This window comes from Myotis davidii, unplaced genomic scaffold, assembly GCF_000327345.1.
Source record: "Myotis davidii unplaced genomic scaffold, ASM32734v1 scaffold497, whole genome shotgun sequence".
Taxonomy (NCBI): Eukaryota; Metazoa; Chordata; class Mammalia; order Chiroptera; family Vespertilionidae; genus Myotis; species Myotis davidii.
Genome location: NW_006288434.1, coordinates 3,936,136 through 3,949,621, shown reverse-complemented (window position 1 = coordinate 3,949,621; position 13,486 = coordinate 3,936,136). Strand labels below are relative to the sequence as shown.

The 13,486-nt window shown below is 43.5% G+C and overlaps 1 long non-coding RNA gene and 1 pseudogene across 1 annotated transcript in view; one reads left to right on the top strand and one right to left on the bottom strand.

Moving 5' to 3' along the window:
* LOC102766430 overlaps positions 1 to 13,486 on the bottom strand; it is a 28,331-nt gene that overhangs the window by 5,241 nt on the left and 9,604 nt on the right. Inside the window, exon 3 of the long non-coding RNA XR_435483.2 lies at positions 12,775 to 12,920. This is a non-coding gene — a long non-coding RNA (uncharacterized LOC102766430). The remainder of the gene's footprint in view (positions 1 to 12,774; positions 12,921 to 13,486) is intronic.
* LOC102772087 lies at positions 10,300 to 11,191 on the top strand (annotated as a pseudogene).

The following is a 13,486-nucleotide window of genomic DNA, read 5'->3' as shown; positions in this document are numbered from 1 at the left end:
GACCCAGGAGGTCATGGGATTGATTCCCAGTCAGGGCACAGGCCCGGGTTGTGGGCTCGATCCCCAGTGTAGGGTGTGCAGAAGGCAGCGGGTCAATGATTCTTTCTCATCATTGATGTTTCTATCTTTCTCTCCCTCTATATGTAATATCTTAATCAATAAAAAATATATTTGAAAAAAAAGAGTTTACTATTTCTTGTACTTACTTTGGACCAACACACCGCTAAGTGCTTTATATATGAAATCATTTAGTTACTCTTCTTTTTTTTTTTTTTTTTTTTTTTTAAATATATTTTATTGATTTTTTACAGAGAGGAAGGGAGAGAGATAGAGAGTTAGAAACATCGATGAGAGAGAAACATCAATCAGCTGCCTCCTGCACATCTCCCACTGGGGATGTGCCCGCAACCCAGGTACATGCCCTTGACCGGAATCGAACCTGGGACCTTTCAGTCCGCAAGCCGAAGCTCTATCCACTGAGCCAAACCGGTTTCGGCAAGTTACTCTTCTGCTTCTTCATTAATGAGCTAACTGAAGCACTGCATGGTTGAGTAAACTACCCAAGGTCATGCAGAGCCAGGATTCAAACCCAGGCAGTGTGATTTCAGAGCCCACATTCTCACCTGTCCTGCTAAACGGCTATGTTTAGCAATGCCTATCATGGGCGGGGCAGGGAAGCTGGCCGTTGTACTATGTGTTTGCAATACCCAAGCTCTTTTTTTTTTCTTTCAATCCTCACCTGAGGATATTTTTCCATTGCTTTTTTGTTTTTGTTATTTTTAGATAGAGTGGAAGGGAAGGAGAGAGGAGAAAAGTGAAGAGAAGGAGAGAAACATTGATGAGAGACACATTGATTGATTGCCTTCCACAACATGCCCCAACTGTGCTGGGAAGGAACTTGCAACCCAGGTACATGCCCTTGAGCAAGAATTGAACCTGCGACCCTTTGGTGTGAGGGCTGATGCTCTAACCACTGACCCACATCGGGGCTGCAGTACCCAAGCTCTTAACTGTCACCATTTGACATCTAAACTGTCCTACCACAAATATAATTAACAAAATAAACTGATGAATGGAGTGGATCCATGGAAGCATGGAACAGAGTGCAGAATCTCAGAGGGAAGGCAGGAGAGGGTGGGTGGGAGGTAATCAACCAAAGACTTTGTACGCATATATGCATAACCCATGGACACAGACAATAGGGTGGTGAAGGCCTGGGGTGGGGGCAGGCTGAAGTGGGTCAACAGGGAAAAAAGGGAGACATATGTAATACTTTCAACCATAAAGAATTATAAAAAAATAAATACATAAACTGTCCTATCATATGTTTAAGTCCCCTGATAACCTCCATTCCAGCTGTTCATAGAATAGAGAACATTTCTAGGTATGAATTTATTCAGCACTAGAACTTTCTATCCCAACAACAAGCTTGGCCTTATTTCTTTAAAAAAAATCTATTTTTTACTTTTGAAAATGAATCAGTGTGAGTTAGGAACACATGGTTGTCACTAAGAAGTATCTTTGTATTTGAAAGTTTTAAAAGAGAAATCACTGCACAGTACAACTGGGGATTGAGTGCACAGGGCTTTTGAGGAATGCTTTTCAGAAAAGTTGTTCTGTTAGATTTTGGTTCTTTCTGGCTCCCCTTCCTCTTTCTCAGCTGTGAGGATGCGGTGTGAATTGCAGCCACGCCTCACCGCTCTGAAACAGAGCAGGGCTTTCTCTGCCACTTGTAACCCTATTGTGTAACGGTTTATAGAAAGACTTTGTTCCTTTAACAGAAATGAGAGCCACAGTTCCATGGCTGGGGATAAAGGAAGAGCATTCCTAGCCATGCCAGCACACACCATCCTATATAATAAAAGCACAGTATGCAAATTGTCCCCTCGACCGGGAGTTTGTCTGGGAGTTCGACCAGGGGGCAGGGCTGGCCAGGGAAAGGGAGGGAGTACCCGGACAGTAGCCAGCAGCTGCTAGGGATCCAATCAGTGCACAAATTTCATGCACTGGGCCTCTAGTAAATAATAACATGCCTGGGTTTGTTCCACCTGCTGCACCTGTCCTATTCAGCTATCAGACTTTGATTTCAGTAAATCAACATGAACTTGAGGACAACCAGCTTCTCTGCATCCCTAGTTAGGGAGTTGTAGGAACAAGGTTGAGCTGGCAGTTCCGGCAGTGAGCTTGTCAGGCAAGGTAGACTGGTATTCAGCCGAGAGGGGAGGGAGTGGTTAGTGGATATCTGCTGTGTGTCTGTCCCGGGACCTGGGCTGTAGGCACTGTGGTGGACAAGCCAGAGGTCCCTGTGCTCAGACAGTCTCATGGGGAAGCCAGATATTGAGCGAGAAAGAGTACAACTGGAACAGACTCCAAGTGTGAGCCATTCTATGGAGGACAAGCATGGAGCGCAGAGCACAAAGCATGTGCTGGATTGGGGTGTGAGTCGGGGCATTTAACTAACGCCTTATTCCTATAGGTATTCTAGTTCTCTCCTCACATCAAATCAGATCACCAGGAAGCCACCCAGCAGGGGAAGGGGGAGGGAGAGGCGGTGGGCCATCCTCTGCAGAACCACCTCCGGGGCCTGGGGCTGGGGGTGCAGAGGTCCTGAGTAGCACTTGGCTTTCATCAGAGCTCGTGCAAGAAAGGACCCAGGTTTTCATATTCAAACGTGCTCTGACCCTCATCAGCTGTGTCATTTTAGTTATGTCTGTAGCTTCTTTCTCTCACCATGAGAAGCCTAGCACCAAACAAGATCAATATATTTACTCCTCTTTTCAATTCTACAATACACATAAATTTGTTTCATAATAACTATACCCAAACCACTATTAACAACAAACCTACTAATGTGTTAAGTCAAATTCAAGTTTTCTTTGCAGTTTTGTTTTTTGTTTTGGGGTTTTTGTGTGTGTGTGTGTGTGTGTGTGTTTTGTCCTTTTATCTTCAGGCTGAGGGTGAAAGTACAGTAGCTAAAAGTTATTTGGATCCCTTTCTATTTTTTTTAATATGGTTGTTACCTATTTGATATATAGCTAACTTCATTTGTTTCTGTTTATTTCCAACTTTGAAGTTAAAAAATTCTTGTTGATTTAACTTTTTACATATTAATTATGATGTGTCTTGGTGTGGGCCTCTTTGGGTTATTCTTCTTTGGGACTCTTTGTACTTCCTGGACTTGGATGTCTATTTCCTTCACCAAGTTGGGCAGGTTTTCAACCATTACTTCTTTAAATAGGTTTTCTGCTCCTTTCTGCCTCTATTCTCCTTCTGGGACCCCTAATGATTCAAATGTTGTAACTCTTGATGTTGTCCCAGAAGCCTCTTAAACTATCCTAATTTTTAAAAATACTTTTCTGTTTTTTGCTGGTTTGATTGGGAGATTTCCTCTACCTTCTCTTCTAGCTTGCTGACTCAATCTTCTGCATCAACGAATCTGCTGTTGATATTTTTCATTTCAGTTATTGTAGTCTTCAGTTCTGATTGGTTCTTTTTTATATTTTCTCTTTGTTGAAGTTCTCACTGAGCTCATCTATTCTTCTGCCATGTTATTGAGCATCCTTATAACCAATGTTTTAAACTCCTTATCAGATAGATTGCTTGTCTCTGTTTCATTTAGTTCCTTTTTTGGGTTTTGTCCTGGCCTTTCGTTTGACACACACTTCTCCATCTCCTCATTTTGGCTGTCTCTCTGTGTTTGCTTCTATAAATTAGGCGAAACAGCAACCAGGCTTGAAGGAGTGGCCTTGTGTAGGAGCTTCCTTCCCCTGTGCAAGCTGCATGTGCCAGGTGTCTTTGGCAGGCCAGCTGGAGCCAGAGCATGTGAGGCAGTGGGAAGTCACAGGGGTAAGACTCACTGTGACCTGGAGCTGAAGCTGAAGTGAGCACAGGCCAAGGGAAGTCCCAGGGACAAGCCACTCTAGAGAAGCCAGTTGGAGTTGTAGGTAGAGTGTGCTCGGGCCTCTGGTAGTCCTGGGGGCAAGCCACACCAGGGCCGGGAGCTGAAGCTGGGGTGGTGCAAGCTGCAGGGAGCCCCAGGGGTAAGCCACTGGCTCTACAGCTGAAGTGGGTGTGATTTTCAGGAAGTCCTGGGGACAAGCTGTGCGTGCACCGGAGCTATAGCTAATGCGGGTGCAAGCTGAGGGGAGTCTGGGAAATAAACCATCAAGCCGGGGGCCCAAGCCGCACTGGGACAGCCGTGGCTTCTGGTTGGCGTGCCTGGATAAGCTCCTGCCCAGGAAATCATTGGGGACAGGAGGGCCATAGATGGGGCTCTGGGGCCTCTGACCCGAGAGCATGGCAGGGGGAGAATGCTGAGATTGCATCCACCCTCTGAGCTCTCTAGAGAAGATGACAGCGGCCTTAGAAGTGCGTTTAATTAGCCTCCCCATAGGTTTGCAGCTAAGAAGATAAGCTAATAGGCCTCTTTCACAGAACGACTGGGCTCCTCAGCATGTCGCCTCTCTGCTGCTCTCGACGGGTGTGGCAGCTGGAAAAGAACACTTTCTCTATTTGTTCCAGTCCTGTGGACACACAAATATTAGCCCCACTGGCCACCAGAGCCGGGTGATCTAGAGGTGTTCTCTAGGGGCAAACACAAAAATTGGGGGGCCAGGCAAGTGTACAAACTCCTTTCCAAGAGATTCCAGAGGCCTGGAGCAAAGCAGATGGACAATGCAAAGGTGGCATCCCCCGCCTGTGTCCCCAGAGAAAACCTCAGTAGGCCCCTAGATGTGTTGCTTAATTTTAATATCCATTGAATTATTCATGAATACTACCGTGTGTAAGGTGCAGGGACATTGTACTCTCTTTCATTTCAAATTTTAACAAGGGCTGTTCACTCTTTCAGCTATCACATCACTAGTGGTTGCGAATGGTATTGGAGGGACCTGATACAGCTCACCTACACACCTCCGTCTGCCACTGCCACCTCATGGTGATTCTACATGTTTGGGGCAAGCATCTGGTTATGTTATTATGAAAAGTGTAGGTAGGCCCATGTATTTATATATTGATGCATTACTAATTTATTATGAACCACCTTTATTATGCTCTTTTTATAAGCTGTTTTTATTTCTCTTTTGTATTAGAGTTAGGAGAGCCTATTGTTTTTTTTTAAGGACATATTATCCCCGAATTCCCTTTTAGTATATTAAAGGGATAATAACAAAATAATTGCTTATAAAAAGGAAGTATTCATTCTAAGAAACACCTCTTAGAGGGAGAGGGCAGTGTGTGCCCTCGCAGTGAACATTGATTTGTCAGCTCATAGCGAGGACCCCGATGGTCTGGGTCAGGACCCACCCCTGAACCCAGGCTCACTGTGACCTGGGGAAGGAAGTGCCCTTCTTGGCTAGCCTAGTGAGCTGAGCACCAGGCATAAGGAGGGCAAGAGGCAGGGGAGGCAAGACTCCAAATTACCCAGCCCCTCGAGGGCCACCTGGAGATGGGGACCGGGTCCCACAGTGAAAGTGGAGAGTGCTTCCTACATGAAAGCAGAAGGGAAGCTTACGTGGCTAATGTGACAGTTACACGCAAAGACCAACACACACCAACTTAAAACCCAAGTAATGGAAAAGGGCTGATGGAACATTCCCTACCACGGCCTGCAGAGCTTACAAAACAAACCCACAACAAACCAGACTGCTACGGAAAAAGAGAAAAGAAAGCTGTCCTTGAGATGCAAGAAAAACTGCAGAAGAAAGCCGCGAGCCACTCTAAATAACAGTGATGATGCAACGACAACAAAGCTTCCACCTAAAATTGGCAGGAATCCCAACTGTGCTGCGCACACGCACAGCGGGAGATGGCAACACCGGGAGCAGCAGCGTTTGACAGCCTGCTCCTTGGCTGAGTGTTAAATCAGACCCCAGGAAACACTAGCAAAGCCCTAATTTTGGAAACCCTTGACGGCACATAAGCAGTTGTACATAATAACGGCTCTCTAGTAAGAGCCACTTACTTGTAAGCACCACGAAAAAGACTTGCATTGTTTCGGTCCATTGGTGGCCCACCTGACGCCCCTTCTCATGGGCCGCACACTATATTTTCATTAAACAACGCCTCGGGAGAGCTCCATACTTGTCACATCTCCCCGTTGGGTTTTGCATGGAGCCAGGAAGTGAAAAATTAAGCCTAGAATATTGATATTCTAATTTGCTGATGGAGGAGCTATACTTAGTAATTAATGTTCCTTTATTGAAGAAATGCTTTTGAACATATTCCATGGCCTGACACAATGGCTAGGGATACAAAGACTTGAGCTTCAAACTCTAGTGGGAGATCACAGTCCACACACATATGTGCTGGGCGGCACCACGGGCTACTCCTCCGAACACCCCTTCATTCCACCCCGTGCATTCTAGCTCTCTTCTTCCTGGACCAAGCCGTCTTCTGCCTCAGAATCTTGTGTTTTGCTCTTCTCTCATCCCCAGATATTTGATGGATCCATCCCTCTCTTCATTCAGGTCTCTGTACAAATGTCACCTTCTTGGACTGCCTGGCCACCTCAGTTAAAATAACAATCCTTACTTTTCCATCCAGTTTTTTAATTCTCTCACTCTCACCTCTTTTATCTCCCAGATCAGTGGTTTGTCTTCATAATAGTATTGGTATTTGATGTTAAAATAATGGTTAAAGTTATTGCTTTCTGATCTTTTAACCAAAAACCTCAATTCTTTCATGTTATTGTCAGGTTACCTGTCTTAGATATTAGATACAGAGCACATCTTAGGCCTTAGTTCCAGAAGAGAGAACACTCCTTAAAAGGTAAGATTTACAGAACTGGTGCAAGTTCAAGGACAAAATTCCTCGAGGTAAAAGAAATCTGGTCACATCTTCTTTTGGAGGGCCGGGGGGTACCACCATGAAAGGATCCAGCTGTATCACTCATTTGGCATCCTTCATTGCCGTTTTCAGTTGGTGTTAATAAATGTTGATGAGGATGTGGTCTGGTAAATATGGTGGGTGGGTTAATACTTCCCAGGCAAGATCTTTTAACATGTCTTTAACTGGTTTTGAAGTGTGTGATGGTGCGTCATCATGAAACAAAATTACTTTGCCATGTCTTCTGGCCCATTCTAGTGGTTTTACAATCAAAGCATGGTTCAAATTGATTATTTGTTTTTGGTAGCGATCAGTATTAACGTTTTCGCCTGGTTTTAGAAGCCAAATCTTTCCCATTGCTTGTAAATGATCAGAATCATTTGCTGAGCAACATTTAATCTTTCTGCAAATTGTTTTTGAGTTTGACACGCATCTTCATCCAATAATGCTTGTAATTGTTGGTCTTCAAACTTTTTCGGTTGACCTGGACGTTCTGTCTTTCACATAGAACTCATTACTTTTAAAGCATTGAAACCAGCATTCACAAGTATCTTGAGATGGAGCATGTTCACCATAAGCTTCCTGAAGCATATGATAACTTTCAGCAGCACTTTTCTTCAAAATAAAGTAATGAATTAAAACTTCCCACAAATGCTCTTTTTTTAGCACAAAATTTGACATTTTTAAGCGTAAAATTATCTATGATGTTAACACCCTCAGAAAATTTGACATATGAAGTTTTGAAGCTTGCTGTCAATACAACAAAATAGCATACATATCAAATCGCATATATATCAACATATGTGTAACTCCATCTATTGAAACAAATCCGCATTATTAACCGGTACACCTAGTATACAGTTGTTCAGGGGACAGATGATAGCAGCAGGGATGAGGGTGATAAGAGAGACGGACAGGAAGGAAATCTAGGAGTTCACTGGGAGCCCTTGACAGCCTGGATATGGTAGGTAAGGGAGAGGTTGGTATCCAGGATGACCTCCGGCTTTCTAGCTTACTCAACAAGGATCCAGCACTACGATTGACCTGGTTGGACCATAATCTCGCCTCTACAGACAGGATCAAATACTGTGGCTTGTCAAACCCACTAGATTCACCAGGAGTGGAGGAGAAATTTCCTGAAGGAAAAGGGGTCCCGGTAGCAGGAAAAGAGAAATGGGAAAACCAACTCAACAGACCCAGCTGGAGCTCCCACAGGCCACTACAGAGATAACATGGAGGGTCTGGTCTCTGACCTTCGTGAGATACTGGCAATAAGCATCAGGCTTATATTCACCATTAATCACCAGTTTGCATATACCATCAGGCCAGACACCAGGGGACACCATCCTGCTGCTCAGAAGGTCCTTGAGACGGTCAAATTCACTGCCATCGGCACACACCTGCAGGGGGCACTGTTACTCTTCTCACTCACTTCCCCGGTCCCTGAAGTAGCCAACCAGGTGTCGTTTTACCTTAAATCAGAGGGCAGAAGGATTAGTTCCAACAGCCTCAGCCAAAGTGGGAAGTGGCAGAAGGAGCTAAGGTAGTGTTGCTGCACGGAACATTTAGTCCTAGTTTCGCATAAACAGGCACAAAGACACACGCTCACGTGCTCCTTGGCATTCCTTAAACCTTTCCCATCGTGTCAAGGAGATACGGATCTCGGGAAGAAAAAATGCTCTTTGTTTATCCTAGGTGTTTCTTTCAGTGGTACCTGGAAGCCTTTGGCAAATATGTTAGAATTATAAACCAGGATGATAAGCCAGTGAGGAGGTTAAAATAACAAGAACTAGTCTTTCAAGGTCCCCTAAGGTACTCTGCAAACCGGTTGTATTCATGGCAAAGTAAAAGAAGCCAAATTGCCCAGGATGTTTGTCTAAGAAAATGATAGTGTGGCCTTTAGTGTATCCAGTGACGGATGTGGACTTGCCAAGGTTTGCTCAGTCCTCGTACAAGGACAGTGGTGGCTGCCGGCTTTATTGTAGAGAGGAAGGGGGCAAATGCTGTCACTAGCACGTTGGCTTTTTGGGTTTGTTTTTCTTTCTTTAAGTATTGTTTTTAAAAATGTGTTGGAAGTATTTCAAGTAGTCAAGAAGGGAAACCAAACGCGGGGAAAGAGAAGACACTGTCCCACAAAGCAACAGAAGACAAATCCTGGGTATTTGTCACAAGGGTGTTGAACAGTAAACAAAGCTAGTTGCAATCTTCTCTAAACTGGTGGGAATATTGGGCTGAAAGTATTAAGTAAATCAATGATGCTTCCAAGTTGGTAGTTTCTGTGCTTCTCTGGGCCCGCGTCCACGGTCAGGGTTGCAGCCATCTCCAGGGAGGTTGTACCTTTGCTCTTGGCAGCTCTGCTCAGTGGTAAGAACCACGGTGTATGGAGAGCTCTGGATGGCCAGTGCTCCACGAGCTTCTCCTGTTATTTCCATTACAGCCTGGGAGGTAGCCCTGTACTTTAACATGAAGACATTAAGGTCTCGCGAGGCCTTTCATCAGTAGGTTAACTTACTGAAAGTTCAAGTGGCCATCATTAACTGAAAATCCAAAGCTAGTAAGTGATGGCACTAGGGTTGAAACCTGGGAAGTCTGTGTCTAGTCTCTGCCAGCTGAGCGACTGTTTTTCACTGTGCCTTCCACACTTTCTCTTCTATCTTGTTGCTCCATGAATTCTGGCCCTCTTGCTCCAGTCTGAGTCCAGGCAGAAGGTGGGGTGGGTGGGCATGATGGTACCAGAGGCTACATAAGAGGTAGATTTTACCTTTGTGCTTCAATTCTCGGTTGACCACGGTGACCCGCCTGCTGGCCACATGTGGGTGATTGGCAGCTGTGCCCAGTGCTGGCTCTGTTGCCAACAACTTCCCGGCATGCAGAGTGGACACAGAATGACCAAGGAAACCCAGAGGAGCAGAGACTCATGTAACTTACCCAATAGCCATCGTTCCCTCTGTTCCTAGAAACAGAATGCAAATTGTATTCCAGCTGGCGATGGGCCCAACCGAAAGGCTACATTTTCCTGCTTCCCTGGCCTTCATCAGCCATGTGACTAAATTGTAAGCAATGAGATTTTGCAGAATTGTTGCTAGAGTCTTTTGGGATTAATGGAAGCTGACTCAACAGGGAGGTGAGTCCTTTTGTCTCCTTCCTCCTTCCTCATGCCTGAGATGCAGCTGCAATGGCTGGTGCTCCAACAGCTGGCTTGGACACTGAAGTCATTTACTTTAGGTGGGAATGCTTCTCCAACTGTAATGTGCATATGAATCACCTGGGAATTTTGTTAAAAATGAAAACTCTGGCCCTATTCGGTTTGGCTCAGTGGATAGAGCATCGGCCTTCAGACTGAAGGGTCCTGTGTTCGATTCCAGTCACAGGCACATGCTGGGGTTGTGAGCTTGATCCCCCCATGCAGGAAGCAGCCCATCAGTGATTCCCTCTCATCACTGATGTTTCTATCTCTCTCCCCCTTTCCCTTCCTCTTTGAAATCAATAAAAATATATTTTTTAAAAAATGCAAACTCTTATTCAGTAGTTCTTGGGTATATTCCCTAGTACTTTTCACTGAGAGAACTTAGGTGCAGTAACCCTCCTAATAAATATGAGTACACCTGACACCCAAATCTTGGCTTCTAAAAGCCCTTTGAGAAGAACAACAGCGCCGACTGTCAGTGCCGGCCTTCCTCGTGTAAGGGGATCTCCTGGACCCTTGCTAATTCAATTTTTTCCCCATTCCGGTCCTTCTCTATCACTGCCCCCTTCACCTTGGATCATATTCAAGAAATGTGAAGAAAAAGCCAATGTGTCCAATTGCATCCAGTTGAAAACATCAGTTATAAAGGGTATTAAGAACCAACTAATAGAGCAATTTCTAGTTCTTAAACCATAGCTTAATCAAATCATGCCTAAGAAAGATCCTGTCAAAATAGTGCGATGCTATAAACATATAGAGATCCTTATAGTAAATAGAGAGCTACTATTTTTTAGACAAAGAGAAGAGCCTTTTTATCCAATCCTAAGATGGCTTACAAATATCCCTTTATGGTGCCACACTAGCAGGTTGAAAAGGAGCCATTAAATTTGTACTCGGTAGAGCAAATATCATGTGTCCAAGCTTAACTTCACCTAGAGCTAAACTTGACTCTGCTGCTGCTGCAGATACGATTGTTGCTATCCCAGCAGGAGGAAGACAGCACACTCTGTGTTTCGGAGCCATGCGATGTCTGCAGAAAATACTGAGAAAGTCAACAAAGGAATTGGCATCAGAAATGTCCATTAATTAAATGATGGGCGTTGGCATATGAAGACATATAAATAAGCCTCAGGCCCAAGCCGGTCTGGCTCAGTGGATAGAGCATCAGCCCATGGACTGAAGGATCCCAGGTTCAATTCCAGTCAAGGACATGTACCTTGGTTGCAGGCTTGATCCCCGGCCCCAGGTTGGGGTGCATGTGGGAGGCAACCTTCCTCTCTCTAAAATCAAATTTTTTTAAATAAAGGCCAGAGAAGGAAAGTCACAGGATCATATGACTAGATGTAGAAAAAACATTTGACAAAAACCAACACCCATTCATGACAAAAACTCAGCAGACTAGGAATAAAGGGGAACTTCCTCAACTTGATAAAAATTATTTACAACAGCCCTAACCGGTTTGGATCAGTGGATAGAGCGTCCGCCTGCGGACTGAAGAGTCCCCGGTTCAATTCCGGTCAAGGGCATGTACCTTGGTTGCAGGCACATTCCCAGTAGGGAGTGTGCAGGAGGCAGCTGATCAATGTTTCTCTCTCATCGATGTTTCTAACTCTCTATCCCTCTCCTTTCCTCTCTGTAAAAAATCAATAAAATATATTTTTAAAAAATTATTTACAACAAACCTATAACTAACATCATATTTAATGGCAAGAACCTCAAAGCTTTCTCACTAAGAACAGGTACAAAGCAAGAATGTCCCTTCTCACCACTACTTTTCAGCACCATATTGGAAGTCCTTGCTAATGCAATAAGTCAAGAAAAGGAAATGAAAGGTGTATAGGTTAAGAAGGAAGACGTAAAACTATCCTTAGTTACAAATGATGTGATTGTCTATGGAGAAAAAAAATCAACCCAAAACTCCTGGTACTAATAAGCAATTATAGCAAGGTTGTAGAATACAAAGTTAATATACAAAAGTCAATTGCTTTCCTATATACCAATAATGAACAAGTGATATTTGAAATTTAAAATACAATCCATTTACATTGGCTTCCAAAAAAATGAAACATTTAGATATAAATCTAACAAAATATGTACAAGATTTTTTTAAGGAAAACTACAAAATTTCAATGAATAAAATCAAAGAAGAACTAAACAAATATAAATTCCATGTTCATTAACAAGCAGATATGGTCAATATTGTCAAGATAACAGTCTTCTCAACTTGATCTATAGATTCAATGCAATTCAATTAAAATCCCAGCAAGTAATTTTGTGGATGTCAATAAACTAATTGTAAAGTTTATATGGAGAGGCAAAAGACCCAAAATAGCCAACCCAATATTGAAGGCCAGGATGAGGGCCACTCCCCACCCCCCATGAATGTTGTGCACTGGGCCTCTAGTTTCGTTATAAATCTAAAACTGCTCTAAAATAGTCTTTTTGCAAAAGAGAAAATGTAGCAAATGTAAAATCCTGGTGAATATAAATATGTCAAAATTCTCAATATTTGCAACTTTTCTGTATGTTGAGAATTATTTCAATGAAAAGTGAAAAAACAAAAGTATGCCATCTTTCAAGTAATTAGTTTCTAATTTTAGAAATTCATAAGCTGAGAAAAAATAGTATTTGATGTTTGAACCACTCATTCAACAAGCATTTATTGAATGCCCACCATGTGCCAAGCATTAAAGCTAGAGAGACTACTCAGTTGGGACCCTACCCTTAATGCCCGTGCAGAGAGATAGGTCTGATTCTAGTACCTGCTTTTTCCACTCTGCTGAGTCAGCTCCTCTCTAGGATCCTGAGGTAGATTCCAATGCAAACCCCCCGAGTTGTTATCACTGTCTTTGTTGTTGTCACTGCCCTCATAATCCACTCCTTCAAATAGCAAAAATCCTTCCTAACACTGGAGAAAAAGTAAATAAAGAGAAAAAAGTTACATGTACGTTTGTTGAAAGTCACAAATAATAGTAATAGCATATACTTCAAGACATTTCATTGTATTAATACACGAATAGTCCACATTTTAAGACTCCCGACTTTTGCAGAGCTTTTGAAGACATTTCCCTTGGTTTGGGAATCAATATGAAAACATCTATTGTGCTGCAGTTATCAATGTTAAATTGCATCTGAGGTTTTGGCTTGTTCCAAAGCACTAACTCAAGTTGTAGATTGCTCATGGCCTTAGCACTAACTCAAGTTGTAGATTGCTCAGGGCCTAGACACAAAAACACTGTTACGTTTTTCATAACAGTCAAATTGAAAACCCGTTTCCATCAACAACAGAATGAATAAATCGTGGTACCGTATTTGCCGGCGTATAAGACGATTTTTTGGCCCTGAAAAATATGCCTCCAAGTGGGGGGTCGTCTTATATGCCAGGTACACTTCAGATAGACTGCCCATAGTGCTTGCCCCGTGCCATAGTGGCCTCCCGATGCCCGCCCACTTCATTCCACATACCGTTCAGGC